This window comes from Schistocerca serialis, unplaced genomic scaffold (assembly GCF_023864345.2).
Source record: "Schistocerca serialis cubense isolate TAMUIC-IGC-003099 unplaced genomic scaffold, iqSchSeri2.2 HiC_scaffold_1370, whole genome shotgun sequence".
Taxonomy (NCBI): domain Eukaryota; kingdom Metazoa; phylum Arthropoda; class Insecta; order Orthoptera; family Acrididae; genus Schistocerca; species Schistocerca serialis.
In genome coordinates this window covers 3,038,156-3,066,000 of record NW_026047592.1, presented here as the reverse complement: position 1 = coordinate 3,066,000, position 27,845 = coordinate 3,038,156, and positions in this window count along the sequence as shown.

Below are 27,845 nucleotides of genomic sequence, written 5' to 3'. Positions count from 1 at the left end.
AGTGAAGCATCGAAATCTATAACTAGTGTCACAGGAATGGTTCAAAACATAGACAGTAAGAAGAGCCAGTCTTCTAGTACTTAAGTCGGCATTGTGCCTTTTGTATTTAATTCCAATGCAATTTTAGTGTTTCGTCGTCAATAAGATGGTCTAAGGGATACAGTAAACCTGAAGTGAAGCATCGGAATCTATAAGTAGCGTCACAGGAATGGTTCAAATCATAGACAGTAAGAAGTGCCAGTCTTCTTGTACTTAAGTCGGCATTGTGCCTTTTGTATTTAATTCAGATGCAATAACTGTGGTTCGTCGTCAATAAGATGGCTCAAGGGATAGAGTAAACCTGACGTGAAGCATGGGAATCTATAACTAGTGTCACAGGAATGTTTCAAAGTATAGACAGTAAGAAGAGCCAGTCTTCCTGTACTTAAGTCGGCATTGTGCTTTTTGTATTTAATTCCGATGCAATTTCTGTGTTTCGTCGTCAGTAAGAAGGTCCAAGGGATACAGTAAACCTGAAGTGAAGCATCGGAATCTATAACTAGTGTCACAGGAATGGTTCAAAACATAGACAGTAAGTAGAGCCAGTTTTCTTGTACTTAAGTCGCCATTGTGCCATTTGTATTAAATTCCGATGGAATTTCTTGATTTTATCGTCAATAAGAAGGTCAGAGGGATACAGTAAACCTGAAGTGAAGCATCGGAATCCTTAAGTAGTGTCACAGGAATGGTTCAAACATAGACAGTAAGAAGAGTCAGTCTTCTTGTACATAAGTCGGCATTGTGCCATTTGTAATTAATTCCAATGCAATTTCTGTGATTCATCGTCCGTAAGAAGGTCAGAGGGATACAGTAAACATGAAGAGAAACATCGGAATCTATAACTAGTGTCACAGGAATGGTTCAAAACATAGACAATAAGAAGTGTCAGTCTTTTTGTACTGTTGTCGGCATTGTGACTTTTGTATTTATTTCCGATGCAATTTCTGTGATTCATCGTCAATACGAAGGTCAGAGGGATACAGTAAACCTGAAGTGAAGCATCGGAATCTATAACTAGTGTCACAGGAATGGTTCAAAACATTGACAGTAAGAAGTGGCAGTCTTCTTGTACTTAAGTCGGCCATGTGCCTTTTGTATGTAATTCCGATGCAATTTCTGTGTTTCATGGTCAATAAGAAGGTCCAAAGAATACATTAAACATATAGTGAAGCATCGGAATCTAAAACTGGTCTCACAGGAAATGTTCGAACATAGTCAGTAAGAATTGTCAGTCGCTTGTATTTAATTCGGCATTGCGCCTTTTGTAATCAATTCCATGCAATTTCTATGTTTCGTCGTCAATAAGAAGGTCCAAGGGATACAGTAAACCCGAAGTGAAGCATCGGAATATATAAATAGTGTCACTGGAATGGTTCAAAACATAAACAGTAATTAGAGCCAGTCTTCCTGTACTTAAGTCGGCATTGTGCATTTTGTATTTAATTCCGATGCAATTTCTGTGTTTCGTCGTCAATAAGAAGTTCCAAGGGATACAGTAAACCTGAAGTGAAGCATCGGAATCTATAACTAGTGTCACAGCAATGGTTCAGAACATAGACAGTAAGAAGAGCCAGTCTTCTTGTACTTAAGTCGAAATTGTGCCTTTTGTATTCATTTTCGATACAATTTCTGTGTTTCGTCGCCAATAAGAAAGTCCAAGGGAAACAGTAAACCTTAAGTGAGGCATCGGTATCTATATCTAGTGTCACAGGAATGGTTCAAAGCATAGAAAGTAAGAAGAGCCACTCCTCTTGTACTTAAGTTGCCATTGTGCTATTTGTACTTAATTCTGTTGCAATTTCTGTGTTTCGTCGTCAAAAAGAAGGTCCAAGGCATACAGTAAACCTGAAGTGAAGCATCGGAATCTATAACTAGTGTCACAGGAATGGTTCAAAACATAGACAGTAAGAAGTGCCAGTCTTCTTGTACTTAAGTCGGCATTGTGCCTTTTGTATTTCATTCCGATTCAAATTCTGTGTTTCATCGTCAATAAGAATGTCCAAGGGACACAGTAGACTTATAGTGAAGCATTGGAAACTTAATCTGGTCTCACAGGAAATGTTCAAATCATAGTCAGTAAGAAGAGTCAGTCTTCTTGTACTTAAGTCAGGATTGTGCCTTTTGTATTTAATTCCGATGCAATTTCTGTGTTTCGTTGCCAATAAGAAGGTCCAAGGTATACAGTAAACCTGAAGTGAGGCATCGGAATCTGTAACTAGTGTCACAGGAATTGTTCAAAGCATAGACAGTAAGAAGAGCTAGTCGCCTTGTACTTAAGTCGGCATTGTGCGTTTTGAATTTAATTCCGATGCAATTTCTGTGTTTCGTCGTCAATAAGAAGGACCAAGGGATACAGTAAACCTGAAGTGAAGCATCGGAATCTATAACTAGTGTCACAGGAATGGTTCAAAGCATAGACAGTAAGAAGAGCCAGTCTTCTAGTACTTAAGTCGGCATTGTGCATTTTGTATTTAATTCTGATGCAATTTCTGGATTTCGTCGTCAATAAGAAGGTCGAAGGGTTACTGTAAACCTGAAGTGAAGCATCGGAATTTATAACTAGCGTCACAGGAATGGTTCAAATCATAGACAGTAAGAAGAGCCAGTCTTCTAGTACTTAAGTCGGCATTGTGCCTTTTGTATTTAATTCAGATGCAATAACTGTGGTTCGTCGTCAATAAGAAGGTCCAAGGGATACAGTAAACCTGACGTGAAGAATCGGAATCTATAACTAGTGTCACAGGAATGTTTCAAAATATAGACACTAAGAAGAGCCAGTCCTCCTGTACTTAAGCCGGCATTGTGCTATTTGTATTTAATTCCGATGCAATTTCTGTGTTTCGTCGTCAATAAGAAGGTCCAAGGGATACAGTAAACCTGAAGTGAAGCATCGGAATCTATAACTAGTGTCACAGGAATGGTTCAAAACATAGACAGTAAGAAGTGCCAGTACCTTCTTGAACTTAAGTCGGCATTGTGCCTTTTGTATTTAATTCAGTTGCAATAACTGTGATTCGTCGTCAATAAGAAGGTCCTAGGGATACAGTAAACCTGAAGTGAAGCATCGAAATCTATAACTAGTGTCACAGGAATGGTTCAAAACATAGACAGTAAGAAGAGCCAGTCTTCTAGTACTTAAGTCGGCATTGTGCCTTTTGTATTTAATTCCAATGGAATTTTAGTGTTTCGTCGTCAATAAGATGGTCTAATGGATACAGTAAACCTGAAGTGAAGCATCGGAATCTATAAGTAGCGTCACAGGAATGGTTCAAATCATAGACAGTAAGAAGTGCCAGTCTTCTTGTACTTAAGTCGGCATTGTGCCTTTTGTATTTAATTCAGATGCAATAACTGTGGTTCGTCGTCAATAAGATGGTTCAAGGGATAGAGTAAACCTGACGTGAAGCATCGGAATCTATTACTAGTGTCACAGGAATGTTTCAAAGTATAGACAGTAAGAAGAGCCAGTCTTCCTGTACTTAAGTCGGCATTGTGCTTTTTGTATTTAATTCCGATGCAATTTCTGTGTTTCGTCGTCAGTAAGAAGGTCCAAGGAATACAGTAAACCTGAAGTGAAGCATCGGAATCTATAACTAGTGTCACAGGAATGGTTCAAAACATAGACAGTAAGAAGAGCCAGTCTTCTTGTACTTAAGTCGCCATTGTGCCTTTTGTATTTAATTGCGATGCAATTTCTGTGTTTCGTCGTCAATAAGTACGTCCAAGGGATACAGTTAACCTGAAATGAAGCATCGGAATCTAAAACCGGTCTCACATGAAAGGTTCAAAACATAGACAGTAAGAAGAGCCCGTCTTCTAGTACTTGAGTCGGCATTGTGCCATTTGTATTTAATTCCGATGGAATTTCTTGATTTTATCGTCAATAAGAAGGTCAGAGGGATACAGTAAACCTGAAGTGAAGCATCGGAATCCTTAAATAGTGTCACAGGAATGGTTCAAACATAGACAGTAAGAAGAGTCAGTCTTCTTGTACATAAGTCGGCATTGTGCCATTTGTAATTAATTCCAATGCAATTTCTGTGATTCATCGTCCGTAAGAAGGTCAGAGGGATACAGTAAACCTGAAGTGAAACATCGGAATCTATAACTAGTGTCACAGGAATGGTTCAAAACATAGACAGTAAGAAGAGTCAGTCTTTTTGTACTGTTGTCGGCATTGTGACTTTAGTATTTATTTCCGATGCAATTTCTGTGATTCATCGTCAATACGAAGGTCAGAGGGATACAGTAAACCTGAAGTGAAGCATCGGAATCTATAACTAGTGTCACAGGAATGGTTCAAAACATTGACAGTAAGAAGTGCCAGTCTTCTTGTACTTAAGTCGGCCATGTGCCTTTTGTATGTAATTCCGATGCAATTTCTGTGTTTCATGGTCAATAAGAAGGTCCAAAGAATATATTAAACATATAGTGAAGCATCGGAATCTAAAACTGGTCTCACAGGAAATGTTCGAACATAGTCAGTAAGAATTGTCAGTCGCTTGCATTTAATTCGGCATTGCGCCTTTTGTATTTAATTCCATGCAATTTCTATGTTTCGTCGTCAATAAGAAGGTCCAAGGGATACAGTAAACCCGAAGTGAAGCATCGGAATATATAACTAGTGTCACTGGAATGGTTCAAAACATAAACAGTAAGAAGAGCCAGTCTTCCTGTACTTAAGTCGGCATTGTGCCTTTTGTTTTTAATTACGATGCAATTTCTGTGTTTCGACGTAAATAAGAAGGTCGAAGGGTTACTGTAAACCTGAAGTGAAGCATCGGAATCTATAAGTAGCGTCACAGGAATGGTTCAAATCATAGACAGTAAGAAGAGCCAGTCTTCTAGTACTTAAGTCGGCATTGTGCCTTTTGTATTTAATTCCGATGCAATTTCAGTGTTTCGTCGTCAATAAGATGGTCCAAGGGATACAGTAAACCTGAAGTGAAACATCGGAATCTATAACTAGCGTCACAGGACTGGCTCAAATCATAGACAGTAAGAAGAGCCAGTCTACTTGTACTTAAGTCGGCATTGTGCCTTTTTGTATTTATTTCCGATGCAATAACTGGGGTTCGTCGGCAATAAGAAGGTCCAAGGTATACAGTAAACCTGAAGTGAAGCATCAGATTCTATAACTAGTGTCACAGGAATGGTTCAAAGCATAGACAGTAAGAAGAGCCACTCTTCTTGTACTAAAGTCGGCATTGTGCCTTTTGTATTTAATTCCGATGCAATTTCTGTATTTCATCGTCAATAAGAAGGTCTAAGGGATACATTAAACATATAGTGAAACATCGGAATTTAATACTGGTCTCACAGGAAATGTTAAAAACATAGTCAGTAGGAAGAGTCAGTCTTCTTCAACTTAAGTCGGCATTGTGCCTTTTGTATTTAATTCTGTTGCAATTTCTGTGTTTCGTCGTTAATAAGAAGGTCCAAGGCATACAGTAAACCTGAAGTGAACCATCGGAATCTAAAACCGGTCTCACAGGAAAGGTTCAATACATAGTCAGTAAGAAGAGCCAGTCTTCTTGTACTTAAGTCGAAATTGTGCCTTTTGTATTCATTTCCGATACAATTTCTGTGTTTCGTCGTCAAAAAGAAGGTCCAAGGCATACTGTAAACCCGAAGTGAGGCATCGAAATCTATAACTAGTGTCACAGGAATGGTTCAAAACATTGACAGTAAGAAGTGCCAGTCTTCTTGTACTTAAGTCGGCCATGTGCCTTTTGAATGTAATTCGGATGCAAATTCTGTTTTTCATCGTCAATAAGAATGTCCAAGGGACACAGTAGACATATAGTGAAGCATTGGAAACTAAAACTGGTCTCACAGGAAATGTTCAAATCATAGTCAGTAAGAAGAGTCAGTCTTCTTGTACTTAAGTCAGGATTGTGCCTTTTGTATTTAATTCCGATGCAATTTCTGTGTTTCGTCGTCAATAAGAAGGTCCAAGGTATACAGTAAACCTGAAGTGAGGCATCGGAATTGTAACTAGTGTCACAGGAATTGCTCAAAGCATAGACAGTAAGAAGAGCCAGTCGCCTTGTACTTAAGTCGGCATTGTGCCTTTTGAATTTAATTCCGATGCAATTTCTGTGTTTCGTCGTCAATAAGAAGGTCCAAGGGATACAGTAAACATATAGTGACGCATCGGAATCTAAAACTGCTCTCACAGGAAATGTTCAAAGATAGTCAGTAAGAAGAGTCAGTCTTCTTATACTTAAGTCGGCATTGTGCCGTTTGTATTAATTTCCGATGCAATTTCTGTGTTCCGTCGTCAATAAGAAGGACCAAGGGATACAGTAAACCTGAAGTGAAGCATCGGAATCTATAACTAGTGTCACAGGAATAGTTCAAAACATAGACAGTGAGAAGAAACCGTCTTATAGTACTTAAGTCAGCATTGTGCATTTTGAATTTAATTCCGATGCAATATCTGTCTTTCATCGTCAATACGAAGGTCCAAGGGATACAGTAAACATATAGTGAAGCATCGGAATCTTTAACTGGTCTCACAGGAAATGATCAAATCATAGTCAGAAAGAAGAGTCAGTCGTCTTCTACTTAGGTCTGCATTGTGCCTTTTGTATTTGATTCCTTTGCAATTTCTGTGTATCGTCGTCAATAAGAAGGTCCAAGGTATACAGTAAACCTGAAGTGAGGCAACGGAATCTGTAACTAGTGTCACAGGAATTGTTCAAAGCATAGACAGTAAGAAGAGCCAGTCGCCTTGTACTTAAGTCGGCATTGTGCCTTTTGAATTTAATTCCGATGCAATTTCTGTGTTTCGTCGTCAATAAGTAGGTCCAAGGGATACAGTAAACATATACTGAAGCATCGGAATCTAAAACTGGTCTCACAGGAAATGTTCAAAAAATAGTTAGTAAGAAGAGTCAGTCTTCTTGTACTTCAGTCGGCACTGTGCCTATTGAATTTAATTCCGATGCAATTTCTGAGTTTCATTGTCAATAAGAAGGTCCAAGGGATACAGTAAACCTGAAGTGAAGCATCGGAATCTAATACCGGTCTCACAGGAAAGGTTCGATACATAGACAGTAAGAAGAGCCAGTCTTCTTGTACTTGAGTCTGCATTGTGCATTTTGTATTTAATTCCGACGCAATTTCTGTGTTTCGTCGTCAATAAGAAGGTGAGACGGAATCAGTAAACCTAACATGAAGCATCGGAATCCTTAACTTGTGTCACAGGAATGGTTCAAAACATAGACAGTAAGAAGAGTCAGTCTTCTTGTACTTATGTCGGCATTGTGCCTTTTGTATTTAATTCTGTTGCAATTTCGGTGTTTCGTCGTCAAAAAGAGGAACCAAGGCATACAGTAAACCTGAAGTGAAGCATCGGTATCTATAACTAGTGTCACAGGAATGGTTCAAAACATAGACAGTAAGAAGTGCCAGTCTTCTTGTACTTAAGTCTGCATTGTGCCTTTTGTATTTAATTCCGATGCAAATTCTGTGTGTAATCGTCATTAAGAATGTCCAAGGGACACAGTAGACATATAGTGAAGCATCGGAAACTAAAATTGGTCTCACAGGATATGTTCAAATCATAGTCAGTAAGAAGAGCCAGTCTTCTTGTACTTGAGTCTGCATTGTGAATTTTGTATTTAATTCCGACGCAATTTCTGTGTTTCGTCGTCAATAAGAAGGTGAGACGGAATCAGTAAACCTAACATGAAGCATCGGAATCCTTAACTTGTGTCACAGGAATGATTCAAAACATAGACAGTAAGAAGAGTCAGTCTTCTTGTACTTAAGTTGCATTGTGCCTTTTGAATTTAATTCCTATGCAATTTCTGTGTTTCGTCGTCAATAAGAAGGTCCAAGGGATACAGTAAACCTGAAGTGAAGCATCGGAATCTATAACTAGTGTCACAGGAATAGTTCAAAACATAGACAGTGAGAAGAAACCGTCTTCTAGTACTTAAGTCAGCATTGTGCCTTTTGAATTTAATTCCGATGCCATATCTGTCTTTCATCGTCAATAAGAATGTCCAAGGGATACTGTAAACATATAGTGAAGCATCGGAATCTTTAACTGGTCTCACAGGAAATGATCAAAACATAGTCAGAAAGAAGAGTCAGTCGTCTTCTACTTAGGTCTGCATTGTGCCTTTTGTATTTGATTCCTATGCAATTTCTGTGTATCGTCGTCAATACGAAGGTCCAAGGTATACAGTAAACCCGAAGTGAGGCAACGGAATCTGTAACTAGTGTCACAGGAATTGTTCAAAGCATAGATAGTAAGAAGAGCCAGTCGCCTTGTACTTAAGTCGGCATTGTGCCTTTTGAATTTAATTCCGATGCAATTTCTGTGTTTCGTCGTCAATAAGAAGGTCCAAGGGATACAGTAAACATATACTGAAGCATCGGAATCTAAAACTGGTCTCACAGGAAATGTTCAAAAAATAGTTAGTAAGAAGAGTCAGTCTTCTTGTACTTCAGTCGGCACTGTGCTTTTGAATTTAATTCCGATGCAATTTCTGAGTTTCATTGTCAATAAGAAGGTCCAAGGGATACAGTAAACCTGAAGTGAAGCATCGGAATCTAAAACCGGTCTCACAGGAAAGGTTCAATACATAGACAGTAAGAAGAGCCAGTCGTCTTGTACTTGAGTCTGCATTGTGCATTTTGTATTTAATTCCGACGCAATTTCTGTGTTTCGTCGTCAATAAGAAGGTGAGACGGAATCAGTAAACCTAACATGAAGCATCGGAATCCTTAACTTGTGTCACAGGAATGGTTCAAAACATAGACAGTAAGAAGAGTCAGTCTTCTTGTACTTACGTCGGCATTGTGCCTTTTGTATTTAATTCTGTTTCAATTTCTGTGTTTCGTCGTCAAAAAGAGGATCCAAGGCATACAGTAAACCTGAAGTGAAGCATCGGAATCTATAACTAGTGTCACAGGAATGGTTCAAAACATAGACAGAAAGAAGTGCCAGTGTTCTTGTACTTAAGTCTGCATTGTGCCTTTTGTATTTAATTACGATGCAAATTCTGTGTGTAATCGTCATTAAGAATGTCCGAGGGACACAGTAGACATATAGTGAAGCATCGGAAACTAAAATTGGTCTCACAGGATATGTTCACATCATAGTCAGTAAGAAGAGTCAGTCTTCTTGTACTTAAGTCAGGATTGTGCCTTTTGTATTTAATTCCGATGCAATTTCTGTGTTTCGTGGTCAATAAGAAGGTCCAAGGTATACAGTAAACCTGATGTGAATAATCGGAATCTGTAACTAGTGTCACAGGAAATGTTTAAAACATAGACAGTAAGAAGAGCCAGTCTTCTTGTACTTAAGTTGGCATTGTGCCTTTTGAATTTAATTCCGATGCAATTTCTGTGTTTCGTCGACAATAATAGGGTCCAAGGGATACAGTAAACATATAGTGAAGCATCGGAATATAAAACTGCTCTCACAGGAAATGTTCAAAGATAGTCAGTAAGAAGAATCAGTCTTCTTGTACTTAAGTCGGCATAGTTCGGTTTGTATTTAATTCCTATGCAATTTCTGTGTTTCGTCGTCAATAAGAAGGTCCAAGGGATACAGTAAACCTGAAGTGAAGCATCGGAATCTATAACTAGTGTCACAGGAATAGTTCAAAACATAGACAGTGAGAAGAAACCGTCTTCTAGTACTTAAGTCAGCATTGTGCCTTTTGAATTTAATTCCGATGCAATATCTGTCTTTCATCGTCAATAAGAATGTCCAAGGTATACAGTAAACATATAGTGAAGCATCGGAATCTTTAACTGGTCTCACAGGAAATGATCAAAACATAGTCAGAAAGAAGAGTCAGTCGTCTTCTACTTAAGTCTGCATTGTGCCTTTTGTATTTGATTCCGATGCAATTTCTGTGTTTCATGATCAATAAGAGGGTCCAAGGGATACAGTAAACATATACTGAAGCATCGGAATCTAAAACTGGTCTCACAGGAAATGTTCAAAATATAGTTAGTAAGAAGAGTCAGTCTTCTCCTACTACAGTCGGCACTGTGCCTTTTGAATATAATTCCGATGCAATTTCTGAGTTTCATCGTCAATAAGAAGGTCCAAGGGATACAGTAAACCTGAAGTGAAGCATCGGAATCTAAAACCGGTCTCACAGGAAAGGTTCAATACATAGACAGTAAGAAGAGCCAGTCTTCTTGTACTTGAGTCTGCATTGTGCATTTTGTATTTAATTCCGACGCAATTTCTGTGTTTCGTCGTCAATAAGAAGGTGACACGGAATCAGTAAACCTAACATGAAGCATCGGAATCCTTAACTTGTGTCACAGGAATGGTTCAAAACATAGACAGTAAGAAGAGTCAGTCTTCTTGTACCTACGTCGGCATTGTGCTTTTTGTATTTAATTCCTATGCAATTTCTGTGTTTCGTCGTCAATAAGAAGTTCCAAGGGATACAGTAAACCTGAAGTGAAGCATTGCAATCTATAACTAGTGTCACAGGAATGGTTCAAAACATAGACAGTAAGAAGTGCCAGTCTTCTTGTACTTAAGTCGGCATTGTGCCTTTTGTATTTAATTCGGTTGCAAATTCTGTGTTTCATAGTCAATAAGAATGTCCAAGGGACACAGTAGACATATAGTGAAGCATCGGAAACTAAAACTGGTCTCACAGGATATGTTCAAATCATAGTCAGTAAGAAGAGTCAGTCTTCTTGTACTTAAGTCAGGATTGTACCTTTTGTATTTAATTCCGATGCAATTTCGGTGTTTCGTCGTCAATAAGAAGGTCCAAGGTATACAGTAAACCTGAAGTGAGGCATCGGAATCTGTAACTAGTGTCACAGGAAATGTTCAAAACATAGACAGTAAGAAGAGCCAGTCTTCTTGTACTTAAGTCGGCCTTGTGCCTTTTGAATTTAATTCCGATGCAATTTCTGTGTTTCGTCGTCATAAAGAAGGTCCAAGGGATACAGATAACATATAGTGAAGCATCGGAATCTAAATCTGCTCTCACAGGAAATGTTCAAAGATAGTCAGTAAGAAGAGTCAGTCGTCTTGTACTTAAGTCGGCATTGTGCCGTTTGTATTTAATTCCTATGCAATTTCTGTGTTTCGTCGTCAAGAAGAAGGTCCAAGGGATACAGTAAACCCGAAGTGAAGCATCGGAATCTATAACTAGTGTCACTGGAATGGTTCAAAACATAGACAGTAAGAAGAGCCAGTCTTCCTGTACTTAAGTCTGCATTGTGCCTTTTGTATGTAATACCGATGCAATTTCTGTCTTTCGTCGTCAATAAGAAGGTCGAAGGTTTACTTTAAATCTGAAGTGAAGCATCGGAATCTATAACTAGTGTCACAGGAATGGGTCAAAACATAGACAGTAAGGAGAGCCAGTCTTCTTGTACTTAAGTCGGCATTGTGCCTTTTGAATTTAATTCCGATGCAATTTCTGAGTTTCATCGTCAATAAGAAGTTCCAAGGGATACAGTAAACCTGAAGTGAAGCAACGGAGCTAAAACCGGTCTCACAGGAAAGGTTCAATACATAGACAGTAAGAAGAGCCAGTCTTCTTGTACTTGAGTCTGCATTGTGCATTTTGTATTTATTTCCGACGCAATTTCTGTGTTTCGTCGTCAATAAGTAGGTGAGAGGGAATCAGTAAACCTAACGTGAAGCATCGGAATCCTTAACTAGTGTCACAGGAATGGTTCAAAACATAGACAGTAAGAAGAGTCAGTCTTCTGGTACTTACGTCGGCATTGTGCCTTCTGTATCTAATTCCGATGCTATCTCTGTGTTTCGTCGTCAATAAGAAGTTCCAAAGGATACAGTAAACCTCAAGTGAAGCATCGGAATCTATAACTAGTGTCACAGGAATGGTTCAGAACATAGACAGTAAGAAGAGCCTGTCTTCTTGTACTTAAGTCGAAATTGTGCCAATTGTATTCATTTCCGATACAATTTCTGTGTTTCGTCGTCAATAAGAAGGTCCAAGGGATACAGTAAACCTTAAGTGAGGCATCGGAATCTATATCTAGTGTCACAGGAATGGTTCAAAGCATAGAAAGTAAGAAGAGCCACTCTTCTTGTACTTATGTCGGCATTGTGCCTTTTGTATTTAATTCCGATGCAATTTCTGTGTTTCGTCGTCAATAAGAAAGTCCAAGTGATACAGTAAACCTGAAGTAAAGCATCGGAATCTATAACTAGTGTCACAGGATTGGTTCAAATCATAGACAGTATGAAGAGCCAGTCTTCTTGGAATTGAGTCGGCATTGTGCCTTTTGTATTTAATTCCGATGGAATTTCTGGGTTTCATCGTCAATAAGAAGGTCAGTGGGTTACCGTAAACCGGAAGTGAAGCATCGGAATCCTTAACTAGTGCCACAGGAATGGTTCACACGTAGACAGTAAGAAGAGTCAGTCTTCATGTACATAAGTCGGCATTGTGCCATTTGTATTTAATTCCGATGCAATTTCTGTGATTCATCGTCAATAAGAAGATCAGAGGGATACAGTAAACCTGAAGTGAAGCATCGGAAACTATAACTAGTGTGACAGGAATGGTTCAAAACATAGACAGTAAGAAGAGTCAGTCTTTTTGTACCTATGTCTTCATTGTGCCTTTTGTATTTAATTCCAATGCAATTTCTGTGATTCATCGTCAATAAGATGGTCAGAGGGATACAGTAAACCTGAAGTGAATTATCGGAATCTATAACTAGTGTCACAGGAATGGTTCAGAACATAGACAGTAAGAAGAGCCAGTCTTCTTGTACTTAAGTCGGCATTGTGCCTTTTATATTCATTTCCGATACAATTTCTGGTTTTCGTCGTCAATAAGAAGGTCCAAGGGATACGGTAAACCCGAAGTGAAGCATCGGAAGATATAACTAGTGTCACTGGAATGGTTGAAAACATAAACACTAAGAAGAGCAAGTCTTCCTGTACTTAAGTCGGCATTGTGCATTTTTGTATTTATTTCAGATGCAATAACTGGGGTTCGTCGGCAATAAGAAGGTCCAAGGGATACAGTAAACCTGAAGTGAAGCATCAGATTCTATAACTAGTGTCACAGGAATGGTTCAAAGCATAGACAGTAAGAAGAGCCACTCTTCTTGTACTAAAGTCGGCATTGTGCCTTTTGTATTTAATTCCGATGCAATTTCTGTGTTTCATCGTCAACAAGAAGGTCTAAGGGATACATTAAACATATATTGAAACATCGGAATTAAATACTGGTCTCACAGGAAATGTTAAAAACATAGTCAGTAAGAAGAGTCAGTCTTCTTGAACTTAAGTCGGCATTGTGCCTTTTGTATTTAATACTGTTGCAATTTCTGTGTTTCGTCGTCAAAAAGAAGGTCCAAGGCATACAGTAAACCTGAAGTGAAGTATCGGAATCTATAACTAGTGTGACTGGAATTCGTCAGTAGGAAAAGGGAGAGAAGAAAACATAGTAGGTGAATACGGATTGGGGGGAAGAAATGAAAGAGGAAGCCGCCTTGTAGAATTTTGCACAGAGCATAATTTAATCATAGCTAACACTTGGTTGAAGAATCATAAAAGAGGGTTGTATACCTGGAAGAATCCTGGAGATACTAAAAGGTATCAGATAGATTATATAATGGTAAGACAGAGATTTAGGAACCAGGTTTTAAATTGTAAGACATTTCCAGGGGCAGATGTGGATTCTGACCACAATCTATTGGTTATGAACTGCAGATTGAAACTGAAGAAACTGCAAAAAGGTGGGAATTTAAGGAGATGGGACCAGGATAAACTGAAAGAACCAGAGGTTGTAGAGAGTTTCAGGGAGAGCATAAGGGAACAATTGACAGGAATGGGGGAAAGAAATACAGTAGAAGAAGAATGGGTAGCTCTGAGGGATGAAGTAGTGAAGGCTGCAGAGGATCAAGTAGGTAAAAAGACGAGGGCTAATAGAAACCCTTGGGTAACAGAAGATATATTGAATTTAATTGATGAGAGGAGAAAATATAAAAATGCAGTAAATGAAGCAGGCAAAAAGGAATACAAACGTCTCAAAAATGAGATCGACAGGAAGTGCAAAATGGCTAAGCAGGGATGGCTAGAGGACAAATGTAAGGATGTAGAGGCTTGTCTCACTAGGGGTAAGATAGATACTGCCTACAGGAAAATTAAAGAGACCTTTGGAGAGAAGAGAACCACTTGTATGAATATCAAGAGCTCAGATGGCAACCCAGTTCTAAGCAAAGAAGGGAAGGCAGAAAGGTGGAAGGAGTATATAGAGGGTTTATACAAGGGCGATGTACTCGAGGACAATATTATGGAAATGGAAGAGGATGTAGATGAAGATGAAATGGGAGATAAGATACTGCGTGAAGAGTTTGACAGAGCACTGAAAGACCTGAGTCGAAACAAGGCCCCGGGAGTAGACAACATTCCATTAGAACTACTGATGGCCTTGGGAGAGCCAGTCCTGACAAAACTCTACCATCTGGTGAGCAAGATGTATGAGACAGGCGAAATACCCTCAGACTTCAAGAAGAATATAATAATTCCAATCCCAAAGAAAGCAGGTGTTGACAGATGTGAAAATTACCGAATTATCAGTTTAATAAGTCACAGCTGCAAAATACTAACGCGAATTCTTTACAGGCGAATGGAAAAACTGGTAGAAGCGGACCTCGGGGAAGATCAGTTTGGATTCCGTAGAAATGTTGGAACACGTGAGGCAATACTAACCTCACGACTTATCTTAGAAGAAAGATTAAGAAAAGGCAAACCTACGTTTCTAGCATTTGTAGACTTAGAGAAAGCTTTTGACAACGTTAACTGGAATACTCTCTTTCAAATTCTGAAGGTGGCAGGGGTAAAATACAAGGAGCGAAAGGCTATTAACAATTTGTACAGAAACCAGATGGCAGTCATAAGAGTCGAGGGCCATGAAAGGGAAGCAGTGGTTGGGAAAGGAGTGAGACAGGGTTGTAGCCTCTCCCCGATGTTATTCAATCTGTATATTGAGCAAGCAGTAAAGGAAACAAAAGAAAAATTCGGAGTAGGTATTAAAATTCATGGAGAAGAAATAAAAACTTTGAGGTTCGCCGATGACATTGTAATTCTGTCGGAGACAGCAAATGACTTGGAAGAGCAGTTGAACGGAATGGACAGTGTCTTGAAAGGAGGATATAAGATGAACATCAACAAAAGCAAAACGAGGATAATGGAATGTAGTCAAATTAAATCGGGTGATGCTGAGGGGATTAGATTAGGAAATGAGACACTTAAAGTAGTAAAGGAGTTTTGCTATTTAGGGAGTAAAATAACTGATGATGGTCGAAGTAGAGAGGATATAAAATGTAGACTGCCAATGGCAAGGAAATCGTTTCTGAAGAAGAGAAATTTGTTAACATCGAGTATAGATTTAAGTGTCAGGAAGTCGTTTCTGAAAGTATTTGTATGGAGTGTAGCCATGTATGGAAGTGAAACATGGACGATAACCAGTTTGGACAAGAAGAGAATAGAAGCTTTCGAAATGTGGTGCTACAGAAGAATGCTGAAGATAAGGTGGGTAGATCACGTAACTAATGAGGAGGTATTGAATAGGATTGGGGAGAAGAGAAGTTTGTGGCACAACTTGACTAGAAGAAGGGATCGGTTCATAGGACATGTTTTGAGGCATCAAGGGATCACAAATTTAGCATTGGAGGGCAGTGTGGAGGGTAAAAATCGTAGAGGGAGACCAAGAGATCAATACACTAAGCAGATTCAGAAGGATGTAGGTTGCGGTAGGTACTGGGAGATGAAGAAGCTTGCGCAGGATAGAGTAGCATGGAGAGCTGCATCAAACCAGTCTCAGGACTGAAGACCACAACAACAACAACAACTAGTGTCACAGCAATGGTTCAGAACATAGACTTGCTCTTCTTAGTGTTTATGTTTTGAACCATTCCAGTGACACTAGTTATATATTCCGATGCTTCACTTCGGGTTTACTGTATCCCTTGGACCTTCTTATTGACGACGAAACACAGAAATTGTATCGGAAATGAATATAAAAGGCACAATGCCGACTTAAGTACAAGAAGACTGGCTCTTCTTACTGTCTATGTTCTGAACCATTCCTGTGACACTAGTTATAGATTCCGATAATTCACTTCAGGTTTACTGTATCCCTCTGACCTTCTTATTGACGATGAATCACAAAAATTGCATCGGAATTAAATACAAACGGCACAATGCCGACTTATGTACATGAAGTCTGACTCTTCTTACTGTCTATGTGTGAACCATTCCTGTGACACTAGTTAAGGATTCCGATGCTTCACTTCAGGTTTACGGTATCCCACTGACCTTCTTATTGACGATGAAACCCAGAATTTCCATCGGAATTAAATACAAAAGGCACAATGCCGACTCAATTCCAAGAAGACTGGCTCTTCATACTGTCTATGATTTGAACCTATCCTGTGACACTAGTTATAGATTCCGATGCTTTACTTCAGGTTTACTGTATCACTTGGACTTTCTTATTGACGACGAAACACAGAAATTGCATCGGAATTAAATACAAAAGGCACAATGCCGACATAAGTACAAGAAGAGTGGCTCTTCTTACTTTCTATGCTTTGAACCATTCCTGTGACACTAGATATAGATTCCGATGCCTCACATAAGGTTTACTGTATCCCTTGGACCTTCTTATTGACGACGAAACACAGAAATTGTATCGGAAATGAATACAATTGGCACAATTTCGACTTAAGTACAAGAAGACTGGCTCTTCTTACTGTCTATGTTCTGAACCATTCCTGTGACACTAGTTATAGATTCCGATGCTTCACTTGAGGTTTACTGTATCCTTTGGAACTTCTTATTGACGACGGAACACAGAGATTGCATCGGAATTAGATACAAAAGGCACAATGCCGACGTAAGTACCAGAAGACTGACTCTTCTTACTGTCTATGTTTTGAACCATTCCTGTGACACTAGTTAAGGATTCCGATGCTTCACGTTAGGTTTACTGATTCCCTCTCACCTTCTTATTGACGACGAAACACAGAAATTGCGTCGGAAATAAATACAAATTGCACAATGCAGACTCAAGTACAAGAAGACTGGCTCTTCTTACTGTCTATGTATTGAACCTTTCCTGTGAGACCGGTTTTAGATTCCGTTGCTTCACTTCAGGTTTACTGTATCCCTTGGAACTTCTTATTGACGATGAAACTCAGAAATTGCATCGGAATTAAATTCAAAAGGCACAATGCCGACTTAAGTACAAGAAGACTGACTCTTCTTTCTGACTAAGTTTTGATCATTTCCTGTGAGACCAGGTAAAGATTCCGATGCTTCACTATATGTTTACTGTATCCCTTGGACCTTCTTATTGACGATGAAACACAGATATTGCAACGGAATTAAATACAAAAGGCACAATGCTGACTTAAGTACTAGAAGACGGTTTCTTCTCACTGTCTATGTTTTGAACCATTCCTGTGACACTACTTATAGATTCCGATGCTTCACTTCAGGTTTACTGCATCCCTTGGTCCTTCTTATTGACGACGGAACACAGAAATTGAATCGGAAATTAATAAAAAAGGCACAATGCCGACTTAAGTACAAGAAGACTGGCTCTTCTTACTGTCTATGTTTCGAACATTTCCTGTGACACTAGTTACAGATTCCGATGCCTCACTTCGGGTTTACTGCATACCTTGGACCTTCTTATTGACGACGATAGACAGAAATTGCATCGCAATTAAATACAAAAGGCACAATCCTGACTTAAGTACAAGAAGACTGACTCTTCTTACTGACTATGATTTGAACATATCCTGTGAGACCAGATTTAGTTTCCGATGCTTCACTATATGTCTACTGTGTCCCTTGGACATTCTTATTGACGATGAAACACAGAATTTGCATCGGAATTAAATACAAAAGGCACAATGCCGACGTAAGTACAAGAAGACTGACTCTTCTTACTGTCTATGTTTGAACCATTCCAGTGACACTAGTTATAGATTGCGATGCTTCACTTCAGGTTTACTGTATGCCTTGGATCTTCTTTTTGACGACGAAACACAGATATTGCAACAGAATTAAATACAAAAGGCACAATGCCGACTTACGTACAAGGAGAGTGGCTCTTCTTACTTTCTATGCTTTGAACCATTCCTGTGACACTAGATATAGATTCCGATGCCTCACTTAAGGTTGACTGTATCCCTTGGACCTTCTTATTGACGACGAAACACAGAAATTGTATCGGAAATGAATACAAAAGGCACAATTTCGACTTAAGTACAAGAAGACTGGCTCTTCTTATTTTCTATGCTCTGAACCATTCCTGTGACACTAGTTATAGATTCCGATGCTTCACTTCAGGTTTACTGTATCCCTTGGAACTTCTTATTGACGACGAAACACAGAAATTGCATCGGAATTAAATACAAAAGGCACAATGCCGACGTAAGTACAAGAAGACTGACTCTTCTTACTGTCTATGTTTTGAACCATTCCTGTGACACAAGTTAAGGATTCCGATGCTTCATGTTAGGTTTACTGATTCCGTCTCACCTTCTTATTGACGACGAAACACAGAAATTGCGTCGGAATTAAATACAAAATGCACAATGCATACTCAAGTACAAGAAGACTGGCTCTTCTTACTGTCTATGTATTGAACCTTTCCTGTGAGACCGGTTTTAGATTCCGATGCTTCACTTCAGGTTTACTGTATCCCTTGGACCTTCTTATTGTCGATGAAACTCAGAAATTGCATCGGATTAAAATTCAAAAGGCACAGTGCCGACTGAAGTACAAGAAGACTGACTCTTCTTGCTAACTATTTTTTGAACATTTCCTGTGAGACCAGTTTTAGATTCCGATGCTTCAGTATATGTTTACTGTATCCCTTGGACCCTCTTATTGACCATGAAACACAGAAATTGCATCGGAATCAAATACAAAGGCACAATGCAGACTTAAGTAGAAGACGACTGACTCTTCTTTCTGACTATGATTTGATCATTTCCTGTGAGACCAGTTAAAGATTCCGATGCTTCACTATATGTTTACTGTATCCCTTGGACCTTCTTATTGACGATGAAAGACAGATATTGCATCGGAATTAAATTCATAAGGCACAATGCTGACTTAAGTACTAGAAGACGGTTTCTTCCCACTGTCTATGTTTTGAACTAATCCTGTGACACTAGTTATAGATTCCGATGCCTCACTTAAGGTTTACTGTATCCCTTGGACCTTCTTATTGACGACGGAACACAGAAATTGCATCGGAAATTAATACAAAAGACGCAATGCCGACTTAAGTACAAGAAGACTGGCTCTCCTTACTGTCTATGTTTTGAACCATTCCTGTGACATTAGTTATAGATTCCGATGCTTGACTTCAGGTTTACAGTAAACCTTCGACCTTCTTATTGACGACGAAACACAGAAATTGCATCGGATTTACATACAAAAGGCACAATGCAGACTTAAGTACAGGAAGACTGGCCTTTCTTACTGTCTATGTTTTGAACCATTCCAGTGACACTAGTTATAGATTCCGATGCTTCACTTCGGGTTTACTGTATCCCTTGGACCTTCTTATTGACGACGAAACACAGAAATTGCATAGGAATTAAATACAAACGGCACAATGCCGACATAAGTATAAGAAGACTGACTCCTCTTACTGACTATCTTTGAACATTTCCTGTGAGAGCAGTTTTAGATTCCGATGCTTCACTATATGTTTACTGTATCCCTTGGACCTTCTTATTGACGACGATACACAGAAATTGCATCGGAATTAAATTCAAAAGGCACAATGCCTACTTAAGTACAAGGCGACTGGTTCTTCTTACTGTCTATGCTTTGAACAATTCCTGTGACACTAGTTACACATTCAGATGCCTCACTTCAGGTTTACTGTATACCTTGGACCTTCTTATTGACGACGAAACACAGAAATTGCATCGGAATTAAATACAAAAGGCACAATCCTGACTTAAGTACAAGAAGACTGACTCTTCTTACTGACTATGATTTGAACATATCCTGTGAGACCAGTTTTAGTTTCCAATGCTTCACTATATGTCTACTGTGTCCCTTGGACATTCTTATTGACGATGAAACACAGAATTTGCATCGGAATGAAATACAAAAGGCACAATGCCGACTTAAGTACAAGAAGACTGGCACTTCTTACTGTCTATGTTTTGAACCATTCCTGTGACACTAGTTATAGAATCTGATGCTTCACTTCAGGTTTACTGTATGCCTTGGACCTTCCTTTTGACGACGAAACACAGAAATTGCAACAGAATTAAGTACAAAAGGCACAATGCCGACTTAAGTACAAGAGGAGTGGCTCTTCTTACTTTCTATGCTTTGAACCATTCCTGTGACACTAGATATAGATACCGATGCCTCACTTAAGGTTTACTGTATCCCTTGGACCTTCTTATTGACGACGAAACACAGAAATTGTATCGGAAATGAATACAAAATGCACAATTTCGACTTAAGTACAAGAAGACTGGCTCTTCTTACTGTCTATGTTCTGAACCATTGCTGTGACACTAGTTATAGATTCCGATACTTCACTTCAGGTTTACTGTATCCCTTGGAACTTCTTATTGACGACGAAACACAGAAATTGCATCGGAATTAAATACAAAATGCACAATGCAGACTCAAGTACAAGAAGACTGGCTCTTCTTACTGTCTATGTATTGAACCTTTCCTGTGAGACCGGTTTTAGTTTCCGATGCTTCACTTCAGGTTTACTGTATGCCTAGGACCTTCTTTTAGACGACGAAACACAGAAATTGCAACAGTATTAAATACAAAAGGCACAATGCCGACTTAAGTTCAAGAAGACTGACTCTTCTTACTGACTATGTTTTTAACATTTCCTGTGAGACCAGTATTTAATTCCGATGTTTCAATATATGTTTCATGTATCCCTTAGACCTTCTTATTGACGATGAAACACAGAAATTGCATCGGAATTAAATACAAAAGGCACAATGCCGACTTTAGTACAAGAAGAGTGGCTCTTCTTACTGTCTATGCTTTGAACCATTCCTGTGACACTAGTTATAGAATCTGATGCTTCACTTCAGGTTTACTGTATCCCTTGGACCTTCTTATTGCCGACGAACCCCAGTTATTGCATCTGAAATAAATACAAAAATGCACAATGCGACTTAAGTACAGGAAGACTTGCTCGGAAACTAAAACTGGTCTCACAGGATATGTTCAAATCATAGTCAGTAAGAAGAGTCAGTCTTCTTGTACTTAAGTCAGGATTGTGCCTTTTGTATTTAATTGCGATGCAATTTCTGTGTTTCGTCGTCAATAAGAAGGTCTAAGGTATGCAGTAAACCTGAAGTGAGGCATCGGAATCTGTAACTAGTGTCACAGGAAATTTTCAAAACATAGACAGTAAGAAGAGCCAGTCTTCTTGTACTTAAGTCGGCATTGTGCCTTTTGAATTTAATTCCGATGCAATTTCTGTGTTTCGTCGTCAATAAGAAGGTCCAAGGGATACAGATAACATATAGTGAAGCATCGGAATCTAAAACTGCTCTCACAGGAAATGTTCAAATATAGTCAGTAAGAAGAGTCAGTCGTCTTGTACTTAAGTCGGCATTGTGCCGTTTGTATTTAATTCCTATGCAATTTCTGTGTTTCGTCGTCAATAAGAATTTCCAAGGGATACTGTAAACCCGAAGTGAAGCATCGGAATCTATAACTAGTGTCACTGGAATGGTTCAAAACATAGACAGTAAGAAGAGCCAGTCTTCCTGTACTTATGACTGCATTGTGCCTTTTGTATGTAATTCCGATGCAATTTCTGTCTTTCGTCGTCAATAAGAAGGTCGAAGGTTTACTGTAAACCTGAAGTGAAGCATCGGAATCTATAAGTAGTGTCACAGGAATAGTTCAAAACATAGACAGTGAGTAGAAACCGTCTTCTAGTACTTAAGTCGGCATTGTGCCTTTTGTATTTAATTCCGATGCAATATCTGTGTTTCATCGTCAATAAGAAGGTCCAAGGGATACAGTAAACATATAGTGAAGCATCGGAATCTTTAACTGGTCTCACAGGAAATGATCAAAACATAGTCAGAAAGAAGAGTCAGTCTTCTTGTACTTAAGTCGGCATTGTGCCTTTTGAATTTAATTCCGATGCAATTTCTGAGTTTCATCGTCAATAAGAAGTTCCAAGGGATACAGTAAACCTGAAGTGAAGCAACGGAATCTAAAACCGGTCTCACAGGAAAAGTTCAATACATAGACAGTAAGAAGAGCCAGTCTTCTTGTACTTGAGTCTGCATTGTGCATTTTGTATTTATTTCCGACGCAATTTCTGTGTTTCGTCGTCAATAAGAAGGTGAGAGGGAATCAGTAAACCTAACGTGAAGCATCGGAATCCTTAACTAGTGTCACAGGAATGGTTCAAAACATAGACAGTAAGAAGAGTCAGTCTTCTGGTACTTACGTCGGCATTGTGCCTTTTGTATTTAATTCCGATGCAATTTCTGTGTTTCGTCGTCAAAAAGAAGGTCCAAGTGATACTGTAAACCTTAAGTGAGGCATCGGAATCTATATCTAGTGTCACAGGAATGGTTCAAAGCATAGAAAGTAAGAAGAACCACTCTTCTTGTACTTAAGTCGGCATTGTGCCTTTTGTATTTAATTCCGATGCAATTTCTGTGTTTCGTCGTCAAAAAGAAGGTCCAAGTGATACAGTAAACCTGAAGTAAAGCATCGGAATCTATAACTAGTGTCACAGGATTGGTTCAAATCATAGACAGTATGAAGAGCCAGTCTTCTTGGAATTGAGTCGGCATTGTGCCTTTTGTATTTAATTCCGATGGAATTTCTGGGTTTCATCGTCAATAAGAAGGTCAGTGGGATACCGTAAACCTGAAGTGAAGCATCGGAATCCTTAACTAGTGTCACAGGAATGGTTCACACATAGACAGTAAGAAGAGTCAGTCTTCATGTACATAAGTCGGCATTGTGCCATTTGTACTTAATTCCGATGCAATTTCTGTGACTCATCGTCAATAAGAAGACCAGAGGGATACAGTAAACCTGAAGTGAAGCATCGGAAACTATAACTAGTGTCACAGGAATGGGTCAAAACATAACAAGTAAGAAGAGTCAGTCTTTTCGTACCTATGTCGGCATTGGGGTTTTGTATTTAATTCCAATGCAATTTCTGTGATTCATCGTCAATAAGGTCAGAGGGATACAGTAAACCTGAAGTGAATTATCGGAATCTATAACTAGTGGCACAGGAATGGTTCAGAACATAGACAGTAAGAAGAGCCAGTCTTCTTGTACTTAAGTCGGCATTGTGATTTTTATTTTCATTTCCGATACAATTTCTGTGTTTCGTCGTCAATAAGAAGGTCCAAGGGATACAGTAAATCTGAAGTGAAGCATCGGAATGTATATCTAGTGTCACAGGAATGGTTCAAAGCATAGAAAGTAAGAAGAGCCAGTCTTCTTGTACTTATGTCGGCATTGTGCCTTTTGTATTTAATTCCGATGCAATTTCTGTGTTTCGTCGTCAATAAGAAGGTCCAAGGGATACAGTAAACCTGAAGTGAAGCATCGGAATCTATAACTAGTGTCACAAAAATGGTTCAAATCATAGACAGTAAGAAGAGCCACTCTTTTTGTATTTAAGTCTGCATTGTGCCTTTTGTATTTGATTCCGATGCAACTTCTGTGTTTCATCGTCATTAAGAGGGTCCAAGGGATACAGTAAACATATACTGAAGCATCGGAATCTAAAACTGGTCTCACAGGAAATGTTCAAAACATAGTCAGTAAGAAGAGTCAATTATCTTGTACTTAAGTCGGCATTGTGCCTTTTGTATTTAATTCCGATGCTATTTCTGGGATTCATCGTCAATAAGAAGGTCCAAGGGATACGGTATACCTGAAGTGAAGCATCGGAATCTATAACTAGTGTCAAAGGAATGGTTCAAAACATAGACAGTATGGTGAGCCAGTCTTCTTGTACTTAAGTCGGCATTGTGCCTTTGGTATTTAATTCCAATTATATTTCTGGGTTTCGTCGTCTATAAGAAGCACCAAGGTATACAGTAATCCTGAAGTGAAGCATCGGAATCTATAACTAGTGTCACAGGAATGGTTCAAAACATAGACAGTGAGAAGAGCCAGTCTTCTTGTAGTTAAGTCTGCATTGAGCCTTTTCTATTTGATTCCGATGCAATTTCTGTGTTTCATCGTCAATAAGAAGGTCCAAGGGATACAGAAAACATATAGTGAAGCATCGGGTACTAATACTGGTCTCACAGGAAATGTTCAAAAAATAGTCAGTAAGAAGAGTCAGTCTTCTTGTACTTAAGTCGGTATTGTGCCTTTTGAATTTAATTCCGATGCAATTTCAATGTTTCATCGTCAATAAGAAGGTCCAAGGGATACAGTAAACCTGAAGTGAAGCATCGAAATCTGAAACCGGTCTCACAGGGAAGGTTCAATGCATATACAGTAAGAAGAGCCAGTCTTCTTGTACTTAAGTCGGCATTGTGCATTTTGTATTTAATTCCGATGCAATTTCTGTGATTCATAGTCATTAAGAAGGTCAGAGGGATACAGTAAACCTAAAGTGAAGCATCGGAATCTATAACTAGTGTCACAGGAATGGGTCAAAGCACAGGCAGTAAGAAGAGCCAGTCTTCTTGTACTTAAGTCGGCATTGTGCCTTTTGTATTTATTTCCGATGCAATTTCAGTGTTTCGTCGTCAATAAGAAGGTCCAAGGGATACAGTATTCCTGAAGTGAAGCATCGGAATCTATATCTAGTGTCACAGGAATGGTTCAAAACATTGACATTAAGAAGAGCCAGTCTTCTAGTACTTAAGTCGGCATTGTGCCTTTTGTATTTAATTCCGATGCAATTTCAGTGTTTCGTCGTCAATAAGAAGGTCCAAGGGATACAGTAAACCTGAAGTGAAGCATCGAAATCTATAACTAGTGTCACAGGAATGGTTCAAATCATAGCCAGTAAGAAGAGCCAGTCTTCTTGTACTTAAGTCGGCATTGTGCATTTTGTATTAATTTCCGATGCAATTTCTGTGTTTCTTCGTCAATAAGAAAGACCAAGGGATGCAGTAAACCTGAAGGGAAGCATCGGAATCTATAACTAGTGTCACAGGAATGGTTCAAAACATAGACAGTGAGAAGAGCCAATCTTCTTGTACTTAAGTCAACATTGTGATTTTTGTATTTAATTCCGATGCAATTTCTGTGTTTCATCGTCAATAAGAAGGTCCAAGGGATACAGTAAACATATAGTGAAGCATCGGAAACTACAACTGGGCTCACAGGAAATGTTAAAAACATAGTCAGTAAGAAGAGTCAGTCTTCCTTTACTTAAGTCGGCATTGTGCCTTTTTGTATTCAATTCCGATGCAATTTCTGTGTTTCGTCGTCAATAAGAAGGTCCAAAGGTTACAGTATACATATAGTGAAGCATCGGAATCTAAAACTGGTCTCACAGGAAATGTTCAAACATAGTCAGTAAGAAGTGTCAGTATTCTTGCACTTAAAACGGCATTGTGAGTTTTGTATTTAATTCCGATTCAATTTCTGTGTTTCGTCGTCAATAAGAAGGTCCAAGGGATACAGGAAACCCGAAGTGAAGCATCGGAAACTATAACTAGTGTCACTGGAATGGTTCAAAACATAGACAGTAAGAAGAGCCAGTCTTCTTGTACTTAAGTCGGCATTGTGCCTTTTGTATTTAATTCCGATGCAATTTCTGTGTATCATCGTCAGTAAGAAGGTACAAGGGATACATTAAACATATAGTGAAGCATCGGAATTTAATACTGGTCTCACAGGAAATGTTATAAACACAGTCAGTAAGAAGAGTCAGTCTTCTTGTACATAAGTAGACATTGTGCCACTTGTCATTAATTCAGTTGCAATTTCTGTGTTTCGTCGTCAATAAGAAGGTCCAAGGCATACAGTAAACCTGAAGTGAAGCATCGGAATCTATAACTAGTGTCACAGGAATGGTTCAAAACATAGACAGTAAGAAGTGCCAGTCTTCTTGGTCTTAAGTCACCATTGTGCCTTTTGTATTTAATTCCGATGCAACTTCTGTGTTTCATCGTCAAGTCTTCTTGTACTTAAGTCTGCATTGTGCCTTTTCTATTTGATTCCGATGCAATTTCTGTGTTTCATCGTCAATAAGAAGGTCCAAGGGATACAGTAAACATATAGTGAAGCATCGGATACAGTAGACATATAGTGAAGCATCGGAAACTAAAACTGGTCTCACAGGAAATATTCAAAACATAGACAGTAAGAAGAGCCAGTCTTCCTGTACTTAAGTCGGCATTGTGCCATTTGTATTTAATTCCGATGCCATTTCTGTGATTCATCGTCAATACGAAGGTCCAAGGGATACTGTATACCTGAAGTGATGCATCGGAATCTATAACTAGTGTCACAGGAATGGTTCAAAACATAGTCAGTATGGAGAGCCAGTCTTCTTGTACTTAACTCGGCATTATGCCTTTGGTATTTAATTCCGATGATATTTCTGTGTTTCGTCGTCAATACGAAGGGCCAAGGTATACAGTAAACCTGAAGTGAAGAATCGGAATCAGTAACTAGTGTCACAGGAATGGTTCAAAACATAGACAGTGAGAAGAGCCAGTCTTCTTGTACTTAAGTCAGAATTGTGCCTTTTGTATTAAATTCTGATGCAATTTCTGTGTTTCATCGTCAATAAGAAGGTCCAAGGTATTCAGTAAACATATAGTGAAGCATCGAAATCTAAAACAGATCTCACAGGAAATGTTCAAAACATAGTCAGTAAGAAGAGTCAGTCTTCTTGTACTTAAGTCTGCATTGTGCCTTTTCTATTTGATTCCGATGCAATTTCTGTGTTTCATCGTCAATAAGAAGGTCCAAGGGATACAGTAAACATATAGTGAAGCATCGGATACTAAAACTGGTATCACAGGAAATGTTCAAAAAATAGTCAGTAAGAAGAGTCAGTCTTCTTGTACTTAAGTCGGTATTGTGCCTTTTGAATTTAATTCCGATGCAATTTCAATGTTTCATCGTCAATAAGAAAGTCCTAGGGATACAGTAAACCAGAAGTGAAGCATCGGAATCTAAAACCGGTCTCACAGGAAAGGTTCAATGCATAGACAGTAAGAAGAGCCAGTCTTCTTGTACTTAAGTCGGCATTGTGCATTTTGTATTTAATTCCGACGCACTCTCTGTGTTTCGTCGTCAATAAGAAGGTCAGAGGGATTCAGTAAACCTGAAGTGAAGCATCGGTATCCTTAACTAGTGTCACAGGAATGGTTCAAAACATAGACAGTAAGAAGAGTCAGTCTTCTTGTACTTAAGTTTGCATTGTGCATTTTGTATTTAATTCCGATGCAATTTCTGTGTTTCGTCATCAATAAGTACGTCCAAGGGATACAGCAAACCTGAAGTGAAGCATCGGAATCTAAAACCGGTCTCACAGGAAAGGTTCAAAACATAGACAGTAAGAAGAGTCAGTCTTTTTGTACTTATGTCGGCAGTATGCCTTTTGTATTTAATTGCGATGCAATTCCTGTGAATTATCGTCATTAAGAAGGTCAGAGTGATACAGTAAACCTAATGTGAAGCATCGGAATCTATAACTAGTGTCACTGGAATGGGTCAAAGCACAGACACTAAGTAGAGCCACTCTTCTTGTACTTAAGCCGGCATTGTACTTTTTGTATTTAATTCCGATGCAATTTGTGTGTTTCATTGTCAATAAGAA